Raw genomic sequence first — 24758 nt, 5'->3', positions numbered from 1 at the left:
CTGTAAGGAATTGCACTTTTCCCTGAGCCCAGTGCAATATTTCAGGCTCCTATCACTGCATCCTTCAATCCCCCTAATCCAGCAAGATCTCAGAGAAGAGCAACCCTAAAAGTCTGAGTCTGGCAGGTAAACAGCAGCCACCGCTGCCGCCTGCAGATTCAAGGAATGCAGATGCCCCATATCTGGCCTTGCAGGCATGAACTGAGCTCTCTCCTGTCTCCCCATAGCTCTTCAATCTCTATCTCAGCCCCGAAAGCTGCATGACTAGACGAGAAACTCTGCTGCAACCCACACAGCCCCGTTTAGGAAAAACCGGGTATGGAATAAGCAAAGAGCTCTAGCAGTCTGGGGCAGCAGCAGGAGGCACCAAAAGATGAATGGGTTTTATAGGTACTTTATGGGAGTCTAAAATCAGCATGATGTATAGATACCATCAGGGACATGAACTGCCTTTGGGAGCAATCACACTGCACAGACGGGCAAGCACAGGGGGGGATGAGGCACACTGGGGTAGAAAAGAAAAGCTCACAAGACAAGCATTTGTTACAGAAGTTGCTTGTGGGGGGTCTCTTTTTCAGATTTATTTTAAATCTATCATATTATCAGTTTGAGGCAAATTGTTTACCTTCAATGGGCTTCAGAGCCTAAATTACTTCAAACATGTAATCCATAGGAGCAGCCAAACTGGGTCAGAGTAGGGCTCCATCGGGCCAGTATCCCAACTCCAAGAGTGGTCAGTACAAGCCGCTTCAAGGAAGGTGCAAGAAACTCTGCAACAGCAGCTATGGGATGCCCTGTGCCTAGAGGAAGATCCTATCTATTCTTGCAAGTTGGAGGTCAGCTCATGCCCTATAAGCAGCAGGGTTTAATTACAGCCTTAATTACAGCCTTAAAACTTTGTTTTGTTTTTAACTCCCTACTGCTATAACACAACAGCTACTTTAACAGCCAGGCTCTAATTACAACGGGGACAATTTAGCTCAGTACCCAGTCGATTTCCCATCATTTACAATCTTTAAGTCAAGACAGGATATCCTCCTAAAACAGGGGTTCTCAAACTGGGGGTCGGGACCCCTCAGGGGGTCACAAGGTTCTTACATGGGGGGGGGGGGTCGCAAACTGTCAGCCTCCACCCCAAACTCTGCTTTGCCTCCAGCATTTATAATGGTGTTAAATATATAAAAAGTGTTTTTAATTTATAAGAAGAGGTCGCACTCATAGGATTTCTATGTGAAAGGCGTCACCAGTACAAAAGTTTGAGAACCACTGTCCTAAGAGATCTGCTATTGCTCATACAGATATTAATGGGTTCCATGCAGAAGTACCTGAGTAGGTGCTCTGGCCTGTGTTATGCAGAAGCCCAGACTGGTCCCTTCTGGCCTTGTAATCCATGAATCTGAGAGTCTATGAATAACTCTGCCATGTACATTGGCCAAATCGGACACTCTCTACGCAAAAGAATAAATGGACACAAATCTGACATCAGGAATTATAACATTCAAAAACCAGTAGGAGAACACTTCAATCTCCCTGGTCACTCAATAACAGACTTAAAAGTGGCAATTCTTCAACAAAAAAACTTCAAAAAACAGACTCCAACAAGAAACTGCATGAACTGGAATTAATTTGCAAACTGGACACCATCAAATTAGGCCTGAATAAAGACTGGGAGTGGATGGATCATTACAAAAACTAATTTCCCCATACAAATTTCTCCCTACTGTTACTCACACCTTCTTGTCAACTGTTTGAAATGGACCACCCTCATTACCACTACAAAAGTGATTTTTCCTCCCTTGGTATTCTACTTTTAATTGAATTGTCTCGTTAGAGGTTGAACTGACCCCCTGCTTGGTAAGGCAACTCCTGTCTTTTCATGTACTGTGTATATATACACCTGCTCCTGTATTTTCCACTCCATGCATCTCATGAAGTGGGTTTTAGCCCATGAAAGCTTATTCCCAGATACATTTGTTAGTCTCTAAGGTGCCACAAGGACTCCTCGTTCTTTTTGCTGATACAGACTAACACGGCTACCACTCTGAAACCTGGGTAATCTCATTACTCTTAGAAATGCCCAGTCCTCAGGGGTATCTTGGATGATTCTGGTGAGAACATTCAGATAGTTACTAAGGATTTTTTTTTAAAGTTTGGCAAGAATCTAATCCCTGCTTCAGGGCATGAGCCAAACATTAACTAATGGGACATTAGATAGGTCCATCAATGGCTATTAGCCAGGATGGCCAGGAATGGCGTCCCTAGCCTCTGTTTGCCAGAAGCTGGGAATGAGCAACAGGGGATGGATCACTTGATGATTCCCTTTTCTGTTAATTCCCTCTGGGGCACCTGGCACTGGCCATTGTTGGAAGACAGGATGCTGGGCTAGATGGACCTTTGGTCTGACCCAGTAGGACCATTCTTATGTTCTTATAGGAGGAAAATGTATGTTCCCTTGGGACACGTTATCCCATCACTGCAAGGGTTCTTGCATCTTCCTCTAAATCAGCTGGTCCTGGACGATCAGAGACAGGAGAACGGACTAGAGAGCCCCCTGCTCTGATCCAGTCTGGCTGTTCCTATGCTCCTAGAAAGTCTGCGTATCTCTTGCTTCTCTGGTTTACTCAGGATTTCTGTCTCCATATTGGCTTAGTCCTTTGTTTCTCTGCTGATGCTGCATCTTGCATTTACAGAGAACCCCTGTGTTGATCTAACAAAAGAGAACATGGTGGAAAGTGACATGATCTATAGGGTAAAATGGAGATGGCGCTTTCAGACTATTAGCACAGGGTGACAGCCTTTTGGGAAGAGAGTTATTACTTTTCTTTTGCATGCCAGGTTCTGAACATTCTTCACAAATAAATGGTAATTGGCCCCGTGTAATCGACCTAATAATGGCAAAGATACTGTAAATAAAATAAACAAGCATGTGGCAGAGAAGGTCCCTCTCATGCATGTGGTGTCATTTCAATAGCTTAAACAGGAGCAGTTGTCAAACAGCAGAGAGGAATGAAGAGCCCAGCTCCCTTCATATTAATGTGCTTTGTAAAACAAACAAACAAACAAAAAAACAAAAACACACATACACACACAATGGGAACTTGGCAGACTGCGGATGGATTTTTTTAGACAACACACAGCAGAGAAATATTCCTTCCTAGATTACTTTAGCAAAGGTATGTACGAAGGGAGTCCCCAGTAGCAGAGGGAAATGAACAAAGAGACAGGATTATTACAGGTTTCAGAGTGGTAGCCGTGTTAGTCTGTATCAGCAAAAAGAACGAGGAGTACTTGTGGCACCTTAGAGACTAACAAATTTATTTGAGTATTTATTATTACAGTAGCACTCAACCAGGGCTGGGGAGGACCTAGGTTCTCCCATGTGGCTTCCTCAATCTAGTGTGTAAAGCCTAGTTAGTTGTTCAGTGGATATAGCTCTGTGTCACCACGCAGAGGCCGCTGGCAATGCAGAGAAAAATCCAACCGATGGCCTCCATACTATTTACCACTAGCGAGGTGGCCACAGCCCTAGCAATAACACATGGACATGAGCACTCTCTCTCCGTGTGCCAAGGGAAGGTCTCTACCCATCTGCTCTTGCCAATAATTCAAAGATATGAGCCAGGGCATCCCAAGGCTCAAGGTTGTAAGCTACAGACCTAACTGGTCTTTTCTGTCTGTAGCCTCTCTGACATCCAACCACAGGCTGCATACCTGGATATTTCTGCTAAACTTATCCCCCTCAAATTAGTCGACATCAGGATTTAGAACGTCACCCGTAGGCATCAGAGTTAACACACCCAAAGAGATGAATGGGGGGTGGCTCACACCTCTCAGAGCCATTGTTTCAGGCTCTCTCTCTGTGTACTCAGGAAGACTGTGCTATATCTATAACACATTTGGAGAGTTCTCTTTGCAGTCATCAGGGAGAGAAACTGGAGGAAGACAGGGAGCAGTTTAAGTTCTGCAAAGCCAGAGGGTTTGTTGGCGGCACAAGCTGGATCCACAGGGCTGCATGCTGCACACAGGACTGAGGTAGCACTACACAGCTTTCATGTCAGTGCAGAATCCCAGAACAGCAGGGCATAACTTTTTGCCCTTCAGTCATGAAAAACTGCATTGATCCCTCTGTCTACCACAACCCAATCAATACAGAGGGTTGGGGACGGCAGGAGGGCTCCAGAAGGCCATCCATTTTAATGGCAAGTTCAAGCTGAATCCTTGCCTCAAATCCCACAGGGACTGCCTCTTTAACCGTCCAAAGGCAGGTGTGTGAGCACTGAAAGCCAAAGGGCAGCAAGTCTCTTTGGTATGACACAGGGACCAGGGCAGCTATACTCTACACTGGCATCAGGTGGGTGGAGGCAGTCAGGTTTCTTACAAGCAGAGCACGTACTGTCTCTTAAGTGATCAGAAGTCACTTCTGTCAGTTCTTAGCCCTGGATAAGCATCAGTTTGCTGCCGTCCTGTCTGTTTCAATATTACTTATTCTGGAATGAAATAAAAATCCACTTAAAACAAAAGGAAATCCATACATGAGGGCTGAATCACAACAATGGAGGAATCACTTAAGTGCTGCTGAAGGCAAGATAAAAGAGAGAGCAAGACTAGAACCTTGGCTGCCCTGACTTGAAACACAGCCCCAGAAACTATACCAATAAAAAACAAGACAAAAAAAAGCTTTGCTTCATCTCTGCTCATACAAAAGCAACCACGCTTACACAGCGGAGACCGTGCTTTCATGCCTTAATTGATGTTTCACAAATCAATTATAAGCACAGATTATAAAATGTCAGGAAGGAAACAAATAGACAGCATGTCCACATGATGGACTTCAGTTCACTTCCGAGACCTAGCCTGAATAGAAATATTAGTTAGATGTTACATAAAACATTAATTATAGCTGGCACTGAGTCAACGTTACCCAGTCCTTTACAGGCTCAAGCCTCTGCTGTCCACCCCACAACTGATTAGAAACTTTCTGATAATGCCGTTCCCATATAGCACATGCTCCTGCTAAAACTTCTGTGGTGTTTCAAAAAAAAGAAAAGGAGTACTTGTGGCACCTTAGAGACTAACCAATTTATTTGAGCATGAGCTTTCGTGAGCTACAGCTCACTTCATCGGATGCATACCGTGGAAACTGCAGCAGACTTTATATACACACAGAGAACATGAAACAATACCTCCTCCCACACTACTGTCCTGCTGGTAATAGCTTATCTAAAGTGATCATCAAGTTGGGCCATTTTCAGCACAAATCCAGGTTTTCTCACCCTCCACCCCCCCACACACAAATTCACTCTCCTGCTGGTAATAGCCCATCCAAAGTGACAACTCTCTACACAATGTGCATGATAATCAAGGTGGGCCATTTCCAGCACAAATTCAGGTTTTCTCACCCTCCCGCCCCCATACACACACAAACTCACTCTCCTGCTGGTAATAGCTCATCCAAAGTGACCACTCTCCCTACAATGTGCATGGTAATCAAGGTGGGCCATGTCCAGCACAAATCCAGGCTTTCTCACCCCCCCCCCCCTTTTTTTTTCCAGGGACACACACACACAAACTCACTCTCCTGCTGGCAATAGCTCATCCAAACTGACCACTCTCCAAGTTTAAATCCAAGTTAAACCAGAACGTCTGGGGGGGGGGGGGAGTAGGAAAAAACAAGGGGAAATAGGCTACCTTGCATAATGACTTAGCCACTCCCAGTCTCTATTTAAGCCTAAATTAATAGTATCCAATTTGCAAATGAATTCCAATTCAGCAGTTTCTCGCTGGAGTTTGGATTTGAAGTTTTTTTGTTTTAAGATAGCGACCTTCATGTCTGTGATTGCGTGACCAGAGAGATTGAAGTGTTCTCCGACTGGTTTATGAATGTTATAATTCTTGACATCTGATTTGTGTCCATTTATTCTTTTACGAAGAGACTGTCCAGTTTGACCAATGTAAATGGCAGAGGGGCATTGCTGGCACATGATGGCATATATCACATTGGTGGATGTGCAAGTGAACGAGCCTCTGATAGTGTGGCTGATGTTATTAGGCCCTGTGATGGTGTCCCCTGAATAGATATGTGGGCACAATTGGCAACGGGCTTTGTTGCAAGGATAAGTTCCTGGGTTAGTGGTTCTGTTGTGTGGTATGTGGTTGTTGGTGAGTATTTGCTTCAGGTTGCGGGGCTGTCTGTAGGCAAGGACTGGCCTGTCTCCCAAGATTTGTGAGAGTGTTGAGTCATACTTTAGGATAGGTTGTAGATCCTTAATAATGCGTTGGAGGGGTTTTAGTTGGGGGCTGAAGGTGACGGCTAGTGGCGTTCTGTTATTTTCTTTGTTAGGCCTGTCCTGTAGTAGGTAACTTCTGGGAACTCTTCTGGCTCTATCAATCTGTTTCTTTACTTCCGCAGGTGGGTATTGTAGTTGTAAGAAAGCTTGACAGAGATCTTGTAGGTGTTTGTCTCTGTCTGAGGGGTTGGAGCAAATGCGGTTGTATCGCAGAGCTTGGCTGTAGACAATGGATCGTGTGGTGTGATCTGGATGAAAGCTGGAGGCATGCAGGTAGGAATAGCGGTCAGTAGGTTTCCGGTATAGGGTGGTGTTTATGTGACCATTGTTTATTAGCACTGTAGTGTCCAGGAAGTGGATCTCTTGTGTGGACTGGACCAGGCTGAGGTTGATGATGGGATGGAAGTTGTTGAAAAAAAAAAAAAGGGGATGGGGGTGAGAAAGCCTGGATTTGTGCTGGACATGGCCCACCTTGATTACCATGCACATTGTAGGGAGAGTGGTCACTTTGGATGAGCTATTACCAGCAGGAGAGTGAGTTTGTGTGTGTATGGGGGTGGGAGGGTGAGAAAACCTGAATTTGTGCTGGAAATGGCCCACCTTGATTATCATGCACATTGTAGGGAGAGTGGTCACTTTGGATGAGCTATTACCAGCAGGAGAGTGAGTTTGTGTGTGTGTTTTTTGGAGGGGGGTGAGAGAACCTGGATTTGTGCAGGAAATGGCCCAACTTGATTATCATGCACATTGTGTAGAGAGTTGTCACTTTGGATGGGCTATTACCAGCAGGAGAGTGAATTTGTGTTTGTGTGGGGGGTGGAGGGTGAGAAAACCTGGATTTGTGCTGGAAATGGCCCAACTTGATGATCACTTTAGATAAGCTATTACCAGCAGGACAGTGGGGTGGGAGGAGGTATTGTTTCATATTCTCTGTGTGTATATAAAGTCTGCTGCAGTTTCCACGGTATGCATCCGATGAAGTGAGCTGTAGTTCACGAAAGCTCATGCTCAGATAAATTGGTTAGTCTCTAAGGTGCCACAAGTACTCCTTTTCTTTTTGCAAATACAGACTAACACGGCTGTTACTCTGAAACCTGTGGTGTTTCAGAGCTTCTGTTGGGACGCAGGCAAAATGATTGTTGTTCTCCTCATGTAAAGACTCTATCATAATGCACAAGGGGGCAGCGTTAAGGTTGCACAGGCTACCTTAATTCTGGATTTCCTTAATTTTTGTAAGAAGAAAAGGAGTACTTGTGGCACCTTAGAGACTAACCAATTTATTTGAGCATAAGCTTTCGTGAGCTACAGCTCACTTCATCGGATGCATACTGTGGAAAACACAGAAGATGTTTTTATACACACAAACCATGAAAAAATGGGTGTTTATCACTACAAAAGGTTTTCTCTCCCCCCACCCTACTCTCCTGCTGGTAATAGCTTATCTAAAGTGATCACTCTCCTTACAAGGTGTATGATAATCAAGGTGGGCCATTTCATGGTTTGTGTGTATAAAAACATCTTCTGTATTTTCCACAGTATGCATCCGATGAAGTGAGCTGTAGCTCACGAAAGTTTATGCTCAAATTGGTTAGTCTCTAAGGTGCCACAAGTACTCCTTTTCTTTTTGCGAATACAGACTAACACGGCTGTTACTCTGAAACCTTAATTTTTGTGTGCTTCCTCTTGCAACCTTAATGTCCTTTTAGAATAGTTTTTAAGCATGGAATATTATATGTTAATATTGAATCCGATAGCTAGCTAGCTAGATGTACTATGCACATAACACATTAAAATACTTTCACCTGATAATTTCCTTTTAGAGAAACTAAAAACACTTGACCCTTCCAAATGAAGCTGATTTCTCCTGCAATAAATAAATGTGGCAGAAATACCCAGTCACACCCATTTGATTGACATAAGAGAGAGCAGTTTTTATTAAGCCCTGTATTGTCTTTGGTGTGGAAGGTAACCACATTTAGTTCCACTGCATACTAAGATGGTATTTACCATAGACAGGTTTTATTCGTCTCTGAAAAGTAATTATGCTGGGCTACAAAAAATAATACAAGCATTAATCTCAGTGCTGCCTGTACAACTGGAAGTAATTGGGTTGGAGGGTTCTAGAAATGAATGGAGAGAAGTTAAGTGTTTTGAACCATTTCATTAATTTAAAAAGATAGCTAACTAGCAACATTCTGGCTGTGAAATGAAAAACCCTAGTTATATTATCAGTGTGATAATTTCAGAGAAAAGATGTTTGTCTTGTTACATGTAAAACTGTTTAGGCAGTACAACAGCAGCATAGAGATTTTCTAGCCAAATAGGACATCTGCCATGTCATTCTAAAAACTGCTCTTCAGACTTTTCCCCCAAAATGTAACTTCTGGCTGAAATTGCTACCTGGGTACTTCTATGGTCCCATCAGCATAGTATCCAAATGCCCCATAATCATTCATGAATTTATCCTCACAATATCCAGTGTTATACAGAGAAGCACTATGCCCATTTGACAGATGGGGAACACAGGAGGCACAGAGAAAGACTCAGAGGGACTCGCCCATGGTCACACAGAGAGGCTGTGGCAGAGCCAAGAATTGAAGGCATATCTCCTGAGCCCCAGCCCAGTATGAAACCCACTTCAGAGGATAGCACTGGCCACAGGAGGGTAATGCTGTTTCACAAATAGACAGATTGAAGCTCATTTCTCCTGTGGTGAAGAGGGAGATTCTTAAAGAGACTTTTTGGATCAGAAGACAAGGATGCTCTGCCTGTTGCTGGTTCTGAAGCCCCGCGTTATCAGACACAGATTAAATATGTGATGATTAAAAAGATTAAATTAAGAACTCTACATACAAATATTAATTCTTCTTGAGTGAAGGGAGATTCACTATAGCATGAAAGAAACCTCATTCCGTGCTTTGATGCCTATACTTGAATTCTGTTTTTTCCAGAAGGACAATGAATAAATATCAATAAAAGAAAATCCCCATCGGCTTCAGGGCATGTGGCCCCCCTCTAATTGATGAGAGTCAGGGGAAAACTTACCCTGGGGGCAGGTTATTTCTTAACTGACTTCTGCAGGGTCCATGGCAACTTCCGACAGGGACAAGACACTGACCAAGATGGACCCCTGGATTGATTCCCAGGAAGTTCTTATGTCCCTGACTAGCTTTTAGAAAGGAACTGGTATTGAATTGCATTGTTCGCCTAAACGCTAACCCATTGAATATATGGATCATAGATTTGATGGCAGGTACCGTGAAATGCTGTGCAACTTAAAATGGCTTGGGATTCTATTGACTGGTAGTGCCTAGTCTTCAGCGAAGATGTTGCCTCTAGATGGATTCTCAGGAGAGGATTTTGGTAAACTGGGAAGAGCCTTCAGCTCATCATCATTATTTGCTCGCTCAAGAGATTCTGAAGGTCACATCTTTCCAGGCAGAGTCTATCCTTCCTCACTTCCTGTACTAAACAGTTGTGTGGTGGTGGTGGTGGTGTGCTCTGTAAAGCAGCATTTTGGTTCTGGTCAATTTCTTTGTAAGTGTGATTCTAAAATGCCTTGGAATCCTTTGAGATAAAAGGTGCTCTTCTGACTGGCTGGGGGTTTCCTGGATACAGCTGTGATCATCGTGCCAGCCTAAGCCATCTTGAAGTTTATAAATGGTGGGCTGGAAAGAATTATTACTCCTTGTATTGCTACATGAGGACAGAGTCACTGGGCCCAATTCCCCATTCTGATTCAAAGCATTTTTACAACCACTCTGCACAAGTGGAACACAAGCAGGAGGACAACAGAGACCAGAATTTAAAGAGAAGGCTTGCTTGGAATAATAGGCGTTCACTTTGCTTCCTGCCATTTATTCAAGTACAAAGTGCATCTTTGGCAGTACCTGGAGTTCAGATCGTTTGGGGAAAGATGGTCTCCCAAGCTGGAGTTCTGCTGCACGGATAGTCCTACTTATTAATAAAACACTTTCCCTAGCATCTTTGGGAACCGTTCATCTTCTGCAATTATTTTAGTTGAGCAAGGTTGTTTCTTTCAGTGTCAGGAGCCAACACAGCTGCCAAATAGTCTGAATTCGTGGCCAGCCAAGGGGGAAGAACTGTCTGTTTTGACTTCTTACAGACTGACAAATGCGGAGAATATCTCGTCCAGATGAATGATAACAATACAAGTGGAGGGCAATTTTGTGCTTCCCATCATTTTGGTTATGAAAAGAACAGCCATAGTAATGGACCCTTCTGCACAGCAAGCCTCCAAGGACAAGCTAAAGTAGTCAAAAAGCAGCAGTAGCAACCTAACAAAACTCCAGGGGTGTGGCAGTTCACATATTACTCCAGGAGTCAGGTAGCTAAGTGGTCTTGCATCACGCACTCTTATGGCCCACATCTGAGAATGCCAGCACATTCCCACTGTGTAACAGGGGCACACATGGACATTTCAGAGCCCCAGGGATTCAGGGCACATTGCTCTAGTCACAGATAATGTCATTATTATTAGTATTTGTTAGATGTACCTAGAAGCCCTAGTCATGAAAAAGCTTACAATTCTAGCACAGAAGCTCACATTGCTTAAGATGCCATTAGTTCTAGTACCGAAACTATGTTGTGTAACAGTTAGGTTTGTTCAAATACAACAACTGCCAACATGAATGGATAAATTTAGATGATTTAAAAAGATCAAAATCTGATTTTTTTAAATGTAAATCAAATATATTCATTTAAAAACTATTTAAAAATTACGTTTGAAGCTATGGTAGCCTATATTAAGGCCTACATTTACTATAATCTGTTAAAATCATTTAAATGATTTTTTTTTTTTTTTTTAAAACAAGCAGTACTCAAACAGTACATGTTTGCTGTTGAAGTTTGTGACAAAGTTCCTCCTGTACCTTGGTGTCTTGCACTTATTGGTGGATTTGCTCATCTTGGAGCTTCACATCAGCCCTCAGTTTGGCTGTTTTCGTGAACCCACAGTCCAGGTCAACTCCTCCAGTGTCTGGCCAGGAGTTGGAAGGTTTGGGGGGAACCCAGGCCTGCCCTCTACTCCGGGTTCCAGCCCAGGGCCCTGTGGAATGCAGCTGTCTAGAGTGCCTCCTAGAACAGCTGTGCGATAGCTACAACTCCCTGGGCTACTTCCCCATGGCCTCCTCCCAACACCTTCCTTATCCTCACCATAGGACCTTTCTCCTGGTGTCTGATAATGCTTGTTCTCCTCAGTCCCCCAACAGTCCACATTCTCACTCTCAGCTCCTAGCACCTCCTGCTCCCAGCTCCTTACATGTACACCACAAACTGAAGTGAGCTCCTTTTTAAACCCAGGTGCCCTGATTAGCCTGTCTTAATTGATTCTAGCAGCTTCTTGATTGGCTGCAGGTGTTCTAATCAGCCTATCTGTCTTAATTGTCTCCAGAAGGTTCCTGATTGTTCTGGAACATTCCCTATTACCTTATCCAGGGAAAAGGGACCTACTTAGCCTGCTCTCCTGCTACTGCCGCCACTGCCACCCTCTGACCTGGGCTTTCCTTGCTTTTTGCCCCTCTTTCAGCTTCCCCCCAACTGGGCCAGACACTCTCCCTCCTTTCTTTTCTTTTTGTTCTTTTTTTTTCTTTCTCTGCTGTTGCTAGAGTGCTGGCTGGCTGCCGGCTGGCTGTTAGCCCCCCATCCCTGCCCCCACCTGCCCGCCCTTGGATGCTGCTGCCGCTCCAGCTGAAACTCCCCCCTGAGAGAGGGGGGGCTTGCCAGCCCACTTCCCTGGAGGGGTGGGAGTGGAAGGACCCAGCCCCCAGACCCAGCTGCTTGCTGTTTGTCTGCGGACCTGACTCCGGTCAAGAGGACTTTTATCACTTGCTCTGGCATTTCTGGAATGCAAAAAAGAAAGCCCAGAACAGAAAGAGAAAAAGCAGTCCACCGGAGGAACACCGCCTGGGGAATCTACAAATCGCTGTGGAGGGGGCCTAAGACTGAGTAACTTTCGAACTGTGCTCTCATGTGGGGGGAGGCCTTGACTGTGTCTTAATTGTGTTTGTAGGGACACAGGGGGTGTGGCATACAGCTGCCCCCCGATCCATCTGTGTCCTCCCAACCCCCACACTACGATCTTCACCCCCCCGCATTACTTTAAGGTAATTTTATCTAATCAATGAAAAACAATTTTAAAATGCTGTTTTTGTGCATTTTTAATTGAATTCCTCCAATTTCCATCCAAATACCATTTGACACAAAGCATAAGAAAAAAATCACTCACCCAGTAAATAAGAAATGTATCATTTTACAACATAAGTTAAAAAACCATAAAAATGTAAGAATCTGAATAAATGTATGTTACATCGTACCTACATACATTTAGTTAAGCAAATATATAGCTTATCATCCTGGTTAGTAAAAAGAAGGTATCCAAAACTTTTGAAAGAGACAACGGAAAACTGCAGAGGAATATTCTGCTCCTGCAACTTCCTCTTAATTGGCAATTCCAGTATTTCATGTCAAGAAAATATTATCGATTATTTTATATTACTTGATGCCGACTAAGATTAGGGCTCTATTGTACTAGGCACCATATACACATAACAAGAAAAAAAATCCTGTCTTAAAGAACTTACAATCTAAGTGGACAAGACAGAAGCAAGATGGGAGGGGAAACAGACATCTACCCAGATTCACACACGGAATCTGTAGCAAAGTCCAGAACAGTTCCCATGTTTCCTAGACCTGTGTTCTATCCTTTAGAAAACATTGCCTTGCAAAGCAGAAGTGCATATGGCAATTGAAAAAAATATCTCCAAGCTGGAAAGGGGGGAGTAATTTAAAGGAAAGGAAGCAGCTCTGTGGAAACCTACAATATTCCCCATGGAGAATAAAAGACAGCCACCAATAAGAGAGACTGGAATGCAAGAACTGAAAAAGAAAACTAAAGAGCAAATGCAACAGAGGTAATTTGAGATATAAATATAAATGACAGAAAAATCCTTAAGTATCTGAAAACTAAAAAGCCTGGTAGAGAGTCAGTGCTTAAAGGAGTGGAGTGGGAAGCTAGTAGCTAGCAGTAAGGTCAATATCACTCATAGCTTGGACCATTCCTTTACAATATAGTCCCAAGAGATTCTGAAGGTCATACCTTTCCTGGCAAAGGAAAATTACAAAACCCTTACATTGCATTAAGATCACTGCAGATCAGATAATGAGGAAATTAAAACAATTAACACTTGAGAGAGCAGCAGGTCCAGGGGTAACAAGGAATTAAGGTTTCAGAGTGGTAACCCTGTTAGTCTGTATCAGCAAAAAAAACAAGGCATACTTGTGGCACCCTAGAGACTAACAAATTTATTTGGGCATAAGCTTTCGTGGGCTAAAACCCACTTCATCGGATGCATGCAGTGGAAAATACAGTAGGAATATATATACACACACAGAGAGAACATGAAAAAATGGGTGTTGCCATACCAACTGTAACAAGACCAATTAATTAAGGTGGGCTATTATCAGCTGGAGAAAAAAACCTTTTGTAGTGATAATCAGCGTGGCCCATTTCAAACAGCTGACAAGAAGGTGTGAGTAACAGTAGGGGAAAAAATTAGCATGGGGAAATAGTTCTTACTTTGCGTAATGACCCATCCACTCCCAGTCTCTATTCAAGGAATTAAGAGAGATTCTGGCACCTGGAATTTGCAAAGCAGCAATATCTCCTCTGCTTCTTGGATACATCTCCTATATTAGGGTTATGTCCTGATGGCCCTTGCAGGGGGAAGGTATTTAAAGGTGGAAAAGACCTGTTTACAAGAGTAAACAAAAACATCTTCTGTATTTTCCACAGTATGCAGCCGATGAAGTGAGCTGTAGCTCACGAAAGCTTATGCTCAAATAAATTGGTTAGTCTCTAAGGTGCCACAAGTACTCCTTTTCTTTTTGCGAATACAGACTAACATGGCTGTTACTCTGAAACCTGTTTACAAGAGTGAATCTATTATCCTAACTGACCCCACTTCTCACAGACCAAACCACTGAACAATGTCTAAATCCATTTCCTACTGCACTTAAAAGAAAGTTAACAACAAGTGAAAAGAAACTGGCCCAACTTTGGCTGCAAGGAAAGTCTCAGCCTGGTTAAAATACAATGATATTATGCAAAAAGAAAAGGAGTACTTGTGGCACCTTAGAGACTAACCAATTTATTTGAGCATAAGCTTTCGTGAGCTACAGCTCACTTCATCGGATGCATACTGTGGAAAATACAGAAGATGTTTGTTTTTATACACACAAATCATGAAAAAATGGGTGTTTATCACTACAAAAGGTTTTCTCTCCCCCCACCCCACTCTCCTGCTGGTAATAGTTTATGTAAAGTGATCACTCTCCTTACAATGTGTATGATAATCAAGGTTGGCCATTTCCAGCACAAATCCAGGTTTCCCCCCCACACCCCCCCAAACAAACCCACTCTCCTGTTGGTAATAGCTTATCTAAAGTGATCACTCTCCTTACAATGTGTATGATAATCAAGGTGGGCCATTTCCAGCACAAATCTAGGGTTTAACAAGAACGTCTGAGGGGCAGGTGGGTGTCAGGAAAACAAGGGGAAATAGGTTACCTTGCATAATGACTTAGCCACTGCCAGTCTCTATTCAAGCCTAAGTTAATTGTATCCAATTTGCAAATGAATTCCAATTCAGCAGTCTCTCGCTGGAGTCTGGATTTGAAGTTTTTCTGTTGTAATATCGCAACTTTCATGTCTGTAATCGCGTGACCAGAGAGATTGAAGTGTTCTCCGACTGGTTTATGAATGTTATAATTCTTGACATCTGATTTGTGTCCATTTATTCTTTTACGTAGAGACTGTCCAGTTTGACCAATGTACATGGCAGAGGGGCATTGCTGGCACATGATGGCATATATCACATTGGTAGATGTGCAGATGAATGAGCCTCTGATAGTGTGGCTGATGTTATTAGGCCCTGTGATGGTGTCCCCTGAATAGATATGTGGGCACAGTTGGCAACGGGCTTTGTTGCAAGGATAGGTTCCTAGGTTATTGGTTTTGTTGTGTGGTATGGGGTTGCTGGTGAGTAATCGCTTCAGGTTGGGGGACTGTCTGTAGGCAAGGACTGGCCTGTCTCCCAAGATTTGTGAGAGTGTTGGGTCATCCTTCAGGATAGGTTGTAGATCCTTGATAATGCATTGGAGGGGTTTTAGTTGGGGGCTGAAGGTGACGGCTAGTGGCGTTCTGTTATTTTCTTTGTTAGGCCTGTCCTGTAGTAGGTGACTTCTGGGAACTCTTCTGGCTCTATCAAGTCACCTACTACAGGACAGGCCTAACAAAGAAAATAACAGAACAAGGTAACCTATTTCCCCTTGTTTATGCATGGTAACCTATTTCCCTTTGTTTTCCTAACCCCCCCTCCCCCCCAGACGTTCTTGTTAAACCCTGGATTTGTGCTGGAAATGGCCAACCTTGATTATCATACACATTGTAAGGAGAGTGATCACTTTAGATAAGCTATTACCAACAAGAGAGTGGTTTTTGGGGGGGGGGGGGAGAAAAAAACCTGGATTTGTGCTGGAAATGGCCCACCTTGATTATCATACACCTTGTAAGGAGAGTGATCACTTTACATAAGCTATTACCAGCAGGAGAGTGGGGTGGGGGGAGAGAAAACCTTTTGTAGTGATAAACACCCATTTTTTCATGGTCTGTGTGTATAAAAGCAAACATCTTCTGTATTTTCCACAGTATGCATCCGATGAAGTGAGCTGTAGCTCACGAAAGCTTATGCTCAAATCAGTTGGTTAGTCTCTAAGGTGCCACAAGTCCTCCTTTTCTTTTTGCGAATACAGACCAACACGGCTGTTACTCTGAAGAATGATATTACGTGAAATGGAGAAACGTGTATAGCTTGGAAAGGGGTAGCTAAGAGATTTAACACAGGAAAGCTCCTGACATAGCTGTTTGAGCGTAATAGACAAAGGAGGAGCAATGGCTGCACAGCACTTTGGCTTTCTGAAAAGCTTTGTTGTATTGTACCAGACCAACGATTAATCTACAAAGCAAGTGCAGTAGCATGGACAGCTAGACACTCAAATTAGAAACAGTTTTAGACATGAAGATTAGGTGTTGCTAATAAAAAGCGATGAACTGAAGGGACACCAGAAGGGTCAAATATCACTGTGTTATCAATAAGTCATTGCCATTTTCAAAAGTGGCTGTATTTGCATGTGTCACATACATTACGGTGAAAGCAGCCTCTTTGCACAAGATGCAGGGCAGTGGTGAATAAACCCTAAAACTAGGGGGAGGAATTATTTAGGATGGTACATGGGAAAGTATGTGGGGGAGGGGGCTAAAACAGTAAACATTCAAAAATCATTAGACCTCAAAAAAAATCATGAAATTGGCTTTAAAATCGTGATTGTTTTTAAAAGGTGTATGTTTGGGGCTCCTTTTATTTGCCTTCTGGATTTTGAACCTCTAAGATACACCCACTTTATATTTTTAAGGGCTTCTTCACAACGATGAGGGCTAGAAACTTAGTTTTTTGTTTTAAATTTAAGGCAGAGATTTCATATAATCTCACCTGGCTTCAAGAGCTGGGGTTTAAGAACCCCACCAAATATCGTTAGTCAGCAACACTGGGGTAAATAGGAGTAATGAGATTAAATTAAGGGAAATACAGGCTGAATACTGTTAAGCACCAACAAATGCTTCCTAATAATGAGATCTATTAGGCAGTAGAATCATCTCCCAAGGAAGCTAGTGGGATCTGCCACAACTTGGGAGATTTCAAACTAGCCTGGATCGTGAACTAGTCTAGCAATGAACAGCTCTTTGTTGGCTAGTAGGTCTTTTTCATCTCTAAAGTCTGTGTTCCTTGTTCTTGTGGTTCTGTTTGCTTGCATGATAATAAACAGCTAGGTTCACATGGCTATGATAAAAATCAAACACAGTGTGTTTAACTTGTGCTTGCACATACTGCTCGACAAATTATTGAAACTGAAAGATCATTAAATTGAGTTCAGAAACATAATGTATAAAAATAAAAAGTCAGACATTTTACTATTCCAGCAACATTATAAAGCACAGCTACTTGGTATAAAGAATAATATGGAAAAATGTAAAGTATGGCTGTAGTGGGGCCACTGCCCCACTCCAGGAGAAAAAGGGCTCGAACAGGCCAGAGAGGCTGCGCAGACTGGCAGGCAGTCAGCAAAGGCCTCTGGAGAGCCAATCAGGGCCAGGCTGGGCCCTACATAAAGGCTGCCTAACAAAGGAGAGGGCAGTCTCCCCCTGATCAACGAGGGAGGAGGACTAGCTCCTGGTAGAAGGAATGGCACCCTGGACAGAGCAGTACTGAGCAGGGCAGTCAGAGCTCTGGCTGACCCTGCAAGACTGCAGGCCTTGAAACAAGGGCTGAGTGAGTGCTAGGGCTACGGGGAAGTGGTCCAGGGAAGGCAGGCAGTGATGGAGAGTGGAGGAAGGCAGCAAGCAGCTGCTGCTCAAGGGTCCTTGGCTGGGGCCCAGAGCAATGGGTGGGCCTGGGTCCCTCCCCCCCGACACTGCACCTTGCCACGAGGGAGCATGGCCCATGGACTGCACCTTGTCCCTCAGGTAAGGGACTAGACTTTGGGGTGGCAGGTGGCCATGAAGGCAGGTGTGGACTAGGACTGCTGATATGCCCCTGGAAGGGGGGAGAATGGAGTAGTTGGCACTGTTGGAGGGTTGTGTCCTGAAGAGGTCCAGAGAGCAGACAACGGGCGAGACACCAGCCAGTAGAAAGTGTGCTGAGGCTGGAATGAGCTAATTCCTGGACTGACCAGCAGGAGGCACCACAGTGGTGAGTCAGCACTCTGTTACAATGGCCTATGGGAAGCTGGAACATAAAACTGGAATGGACTATCTGGATCATGGAGTCCAGTCTCCCGCTATCACAGGCAACCCTGTCATATCCCATTCGTAAACTTGTCAAGCTCCATCTTAAAACTAGTTTGGTTGTTTGCCCTTACTAATCCTATTGGAAGACTGAATCTCACTCCTCCAACGGCTAGAAAACTTCTAATTTCAAACCTAAATTTATTCATGGAATGTCTATTCACTTGTTCTTGTGCCAACATTTAACTTAAATAGCTCTTAGCTCTGCTAGGTATTTACACACACATACTTTATAGAGTGCAATCCGAGCCCCCCTCAGCCCTTGTCTTGCTAGGCTACAGCAGAGCTTTGCTCGTTTGTCTTTGCTGTGTAGTTACTATTGTTAATGGGCTTAAGTCATTCCACTTCAGTTCTGCAATACCCTTCCTTCCATTGGCCAGCTATTCTATTCTACTCTTTTCTTTAGTCTTCACCATGCACCCTCAACCATGTTACCTAATGTCTGCAAAGTGCCACAATCCAAATTATTTGGGCTTTGCTTACAGGAGAAAGTGCCTCTCTCCACATGTATTATTGCCCCAGTTGCAATTAAGAGAGGTACTCAAGAGACATGGGTTCTATCCCCACTCTACCACTGACCTACTGTGTGACCTTGGGCAAGTCACTTCCCATCTCTGTGCCTGTTTCCCCTCTTACTCCTTGTCTGTTTAGACAATAAGCTCTTCAAGGCAGGGATGATCTCTCACTATCTGCCTGTGCAACATCCAGCACAACAGTAGCCCAGTCTTACTGCAATACAAAAGATAAATAATACATACCGGAGCCTTTTCACTCTCCCTTTAAACAAAAGGGGGCAGCTAGGAGGATGTTTCTGTCAAGGGCCACTCTACTCCTTGGTCCAAAATACCTGCATGCATTGATCTTAGGGGAATATTGCAAGACACATCCATGTTTCTGGGTGTTGGGAAAGAGCAAGAGACAGGGCAGATTCCTTCGGAAGGATGGAGCGCCCATTTTATATTTAATTGCATGGCTGGTTAGTTGTGTGTGTGTGCTGTGATCTACATCTCTTTCATGGAGGGTTTGATATTTATTATTTTTATTCATTGTGTACTAAATTATGTAAAATCTAACAGCTTTGGGATAGGCAGCTGGCTTTTTTATTTTTTTTAAATCAAAGTCGTTATTACACTCTAGCCTTATGGTGAAGCCTCATGGGATCTGATGAGTAGCTGTCTTTTCCATAAAGCTAAATGCTAGGGCCTACATTTTCATTAGTAATGAGTGATGTTGGGTGCCCAACTTCAGACATCTTAAAAAGGGACTGATTTTCAGAATCGGGTCCCTCTAAGAATACTCAAGTTGGGCAAGCCAAGTCACTAACACTTTTGAAGATTTAGGCCTAGATTTTTTTCTGAAGTGCCTTGCCTACAGTTAAGAGTCAGAGAATGTTTTCTCCAGTGAGTAAAGGACAGGATTCCCGAGTGCTATAACTGACTCCTTCACTCACTCTGACTTTGGATAAGTCACTTGTTTTATCTATGCCTCGGTTTGCCCCTGTAAAATGAATGTGATAATAGTTATCACTGCTATTCTGCAGTTTTGTATTAGCGTCCCCCCACTAGCATAAGTGCTTAAAAGGGATCGTAATTGGGCTTAACTCATTCATATTTATAAAATGTTTTATAATCCTTGGTTGAAGGGTTCTACAGAAGTACTACAATTTAAATGTTCTTCTTCTAGTCATTACTATTCTCTACACTGTTTGCATTCTAGCCCAGACCTCTGGTCTAGTAAAGCTCCAATTCATAGCTCTACTGATGATAGTTTTAAATGTTACAGAAAATAATTCCAGGCTTCTGTTTAGAGAACCTTGATACTCTGAAATAATTTAGAAAGGCAATTGGTATGATAAGATGCGCTAATACATCTGTAGCGGGAGGTCCATACGGGACCCAAACCGCACATGCATTTACTCAGCACTCCCTTGGACCTCACAGCACACCTTTCCCCTAATTGGCCACTCTTCCATCCAAGTAGTTAAACCATCAACAGCAACATACCTCCCAAAATTATTACCCTGAAAGCTCTCAAGCCTATAATTGTTAGACAATAATATAAATGCCGCTATGGCTCTCTATGATGGACTTCACAAAATTCAGAGTAGCAGCCGTGTTAGTCTGTATTCGCAAAAAGAAAAGGAGTACTTGTGGCACCTTAGAGACTAACCAATTTGAGTATAAGCTTTCGTGAGCTACAGCTTACTTCATCGGATGCAACAAAAGGTTTTCAAGCCAAGCAATTACACTGGATTTCCAACTAAGATTTGGGAGATTAAACTTCCCATGGAACTGCCCTGGAATGGGAGATGGGGCATGTTGGAGTGCTTCAACATGTGTTAAACCTCACATTCTCTGGCTGTCAGAAACCCATCCTACACAGAAATCGGGGCAGTGCAAATAAAGCATATGCATCACATTAAAATTGTTAGTGTCATGTCAGGAGAGACCATAAAAGGGGATTGGGTTTACAAGCTTTCAGGAGCAACAGATATTCCAATACTGTTCCAGTCTCTGTGCAGGGCATAACCTGGGGCTGCAGACCAAAACTGGGCTCCTAACTTCCAGACTTTTGTTGTTTGTTTGCCTGTTTATAGGGAGATGCCTATAGATTTGTCCTGAACTTTGCACTTTCCTAGAGAAAGGCAACAGGGATCTTCTGTGGGTTTTTCCAACAGACAGCAGAGTAAACGCTGAAATCAAATGCAGCAGAAGGAAATGGAATCATTTGGGATGTAAAATTCTCAGACAGATTGATTCTCATTGCAATTTTAAAGACAAAGATGATGGACAGAAAGGAAGAACCATACTTTTGTTTAAATGAACTCTGTCAAATCTCATCCTTTTTTCCATTATAAAGTGGGACTTGGATCCATCCACTTTCTTGTGATATCTGAGCAGCAGGGGTTAGAGGGTTGTTTTGGAAATGTCAGCACATCATTCAGATAAAGCAGAAAGCTCCAGAGACATGACAGTCTCAAATCATATGGTCCGATCCACAAAATACTATGCAGATCATGTCTCACAGTCTTCTTGTAATTTACAAAGAGAATGCAAAGGACACTGGGGCCTATGGTCTAATGTCTAAAGTAGGGCTGGGATTGTTGAGTCCTGTTCCTAGCTCTGGGAGGGAATACGTGCTAGTGGGTACAGCATAGGCTAGGAATCAGGTTTCCTAGATTCTGTTCCAAGAGCCATAATGAGCATGTCATTTAGTGCCAAGAAAGGAGGGTAGAAAGTGGGGTCAGGAGACCTGGATTGTATTCCTATCTCTGTTAGTAACTTGGTGTGGTTGATCAAGTCACTTTACCTCTCTGGTACCACATTTTATCTCCCAATGCTGTGTATGATACTTAGCTGTCTCACAGAGGTCAATTAATTAGAAATGTCTAAGGACACTTTGATCCCCTTGAAAAAGAGGTATGATTAAGAGTTGTTACAGTTTTTTTCCTCAAAGTTTAAATATTTTGTGACACATTGACTCTACAAAGGGTACTCAGCACTCCACCACCCCACAAATCAGGATATGTCACCTTGTATTGCATTCACTATGGAAGTCCTGCTAGTGACATTCCTCAAACTGACACACAATAGGGTAGAGGAGATGACATAGGCACTGGACTGGGACTCAGGCGATCTGGGCTCAATTCCCAGCTCTGTCATAAGACAGAGCTAGCGATACACTCCTGCCTTACTGGGGTGTTGTGACGATGAACTAATGTTTGTGAGGTGTTCTGATGCTGTGGCAATGGATACCTAAACACACAGCACTTCTACTACTGAGTGCATCTCTACAAGTGGTACCACCACCACTCGTGAATTGGTGGCTACAGATTATGTGCAAGCAGCTCTTTGAAAACTCACTTTGGGAGCAGTCTTTGCATGAAGTTCCTTTCCCTCTCCAGCAGTAGCTACCTCTGTGCTCCATAGAGGAGATATAGCACTTGATAGCAGAGGAGGAGAAAGTTATTACAGCCCAAGGGTAGGATACAGAAAATCACCATTAGCAATACAAAATATCCACAGGAAGAAGTGGGCCTAAGTTATTGAAGAAGTGGAGTGGCAGCAAATGAGATCAGTGGGTTTTATGTACCTATTTCTGCCTTTCAGTAAAAATACATTCTTAGTTACCATGTCAACCTTTGCACAATGTGGTCCGAATGGTACTTCAGGGAGGCGGAGCTCCTTCTTAGGTGAACACACACTGCAGTCTGCAATGCAGCCCAATCGCTCCCCAAACAGTGTCTCTGAACAGCAGAGTGACATTAATTGGTAATGTTTTGATGTTAGATTTATTTTTTTTTAAAACATCAAAACTAATATCTGGACTTTTTTGCAATGATCTTATATTGCAAAGTTTCAGAAGGCAACAGAAAACCTCACGTTTAAACCAGAGGAATGGAAAGCATATAAAATCTGAATATGGGAGAATCCAGAGATTTATGACAAATCAGAAACTAAAAAGAGAGAAAAGTAATAAAGAGGAAAAATGAGCAGCAAACTCCAAAGAGGTGGGGGTCATCTGTAGGTCACAGAGCTAAGAAAACAAAACCACAGAGAAAATCCTGAATTCCTGAGACAGGTATTGGGACTTCAGAAAGAGTCTCTGCTGACTCAGGGACCTAGTAACAGAGCTCTTTGCTGCTATGCAGGAGACTATGGGCTAATTCCCAGAGCTGAGCTTTCGCTTCCCAAGGGCTACTTGTGTTTACCTAGCAAAGAATTTAACTCAAGGCTGCACAGATGCCTCTACTGAAATTCAGGAGATGGTAAAAACACACAGAAACTGAAAAGATTTTCAGTAGCATCACTCAACCTTGATAACATCGTATGACATTGACTGTTGATCCCATGACTACCTCCCCCGCACTGCCTGACCACAACCATCACCCTTATCAACCTGCTTTCCTTCTAAGGCCTTTGTCTAGACACAGAGATTGTATTGGTTTAACTTAAACCTGGTTTTAAACAAGTGCAAAGTCCCCTGTGGACGCTCTTGTTTCAGTTTAGCTCAAACCAGTTCCCTGAAGTTATGCAAGTAGGGAAGGTGGAAGGAGAGCTCTTGATTTGAAGTCTCCAGACAGAAGCTGAAGCAGGAGAAAGAATTTGAGCATTTGGGAAGTACGTGTAGTGCCCCTGGTGAGAGATCCAGAGAACTGAAAAGATGAGCCCACTCTGCCTGGGCAACAATGAAAAGGGTGGCAGGAATACCGTGAGACCTGCAGTTAAGTAACAAACTGAAAAGAAAGTGTATGTGTTTGTCCCTTCCTGGAAATGCTGGGTCTTACAGAGATAGAAGAAAAGAAGATACTGGTAATAGAAAATAATACACTGAGGAGAATGGCTGGCAAGTGGAAAGTAGACAGAATGCACATGGAAGAAATTAGGGGGAAGATATACTTAGGTTGGAGAGCACCCATTTGAGTGGGCTGTATATGTGATAAGAATGGGAGAATGACTACCAGCAAAGGAAGTATACAAGGAAGAGGATAGCAAGAAAGGACATGGAAGTTCAAGGATACGAGGCAAAGACTGCCAAGAGAATGAACAGAAAAAAGACTGGAACTATGAAGTCTACGAACCCGTGCCATGGTCCAGAAGAGTGGCAAAGGATCCCAGGCACCGTACTCTGTGTAAATGGGGAAAAGGAATTGAGAAATGTAGTGTGCAAACCCCTGTGTAGATGCTGTTGCTTCAGTTTAGTGCAAACCGGTTCCCAATGGAGTTAACCTAAACAGGACGAAGCCACTCTGACACTGAAATAAGTGTGTTCACACAGGGGTCTCTATCAGTTTAACTAAATTGGTTTAATAATCATACCTTTAGTTTAACTGGAGCATGCAGCAGCAGCAACTCGGCATGTAGACAAGCCTTGAATAATGACATGGTCATGTTGCTGTTATAAGCCAGCAACTAATCTTTACCAACTAATCTTATGCTGCTTTTTAAAAACTAATTTATTATGTCTGAGCTTTGCAAGGCAGGGATGGTGAACCTTATATGTTCCATAATGCAAGGAACATTATCTATATCTATCTCTATGTATTTTCAACACTTCAACTAGTGTGGCCTAATTTATCTTTGGCTTGTTTCATCTAAAGGAAATCTCTAAACACTGGATGTTGGCCAATACTATGTCACTGTTTAGTGTTTATGCTCAGGGAGACAGTTTAACTTCAGTTAGTTTAGCTTCAGTTGGGGGAAAGTCTCCAAAATGATTCTGACAAGTCAAACAGGGGAACACTGTGAAAGAAAATACCCTAGGGTGACTGGAACAGCTAATCTGATTTCAGGAATGACAGAGCCTGCTTCAGTGACTCCTGGGGACCCTCTGAGAATTATTGGTGTGAACTCAAAAATGGAAGTAACACAGTTAAATGTATAGACAGTTCTACATCAATAAGCTAATTTTCAAGGGAACTGAATCATTGAAGAGAAAAAAATCATGAAATTGAAAATAAAGAATAAAGGGGTTAGTGCAAGACACATTCAATGGCAACTATTTTAAAGCTTAGTTATAATTCCAGTGCCACAGGTGTAAATACAACATTT

The sequence above is a fragment of the Eretmochelys imbricata genome, chromosome 23, assembly GCF_965152235.1.
Source record: "Eretmochelys imbricata isolate rEreImb1 chromosome 23, rEreImb1.hap1, whole genome shotgun sequence".
Taxonomy (NCBI): Eukaryota; Metazoa; Chordata; order Testudines; family Cheloniidae; genus Eretmochelys; species Eretmochelys imbricata.
Note: the sequence above shows the minus strand (reverse complement) of the source record.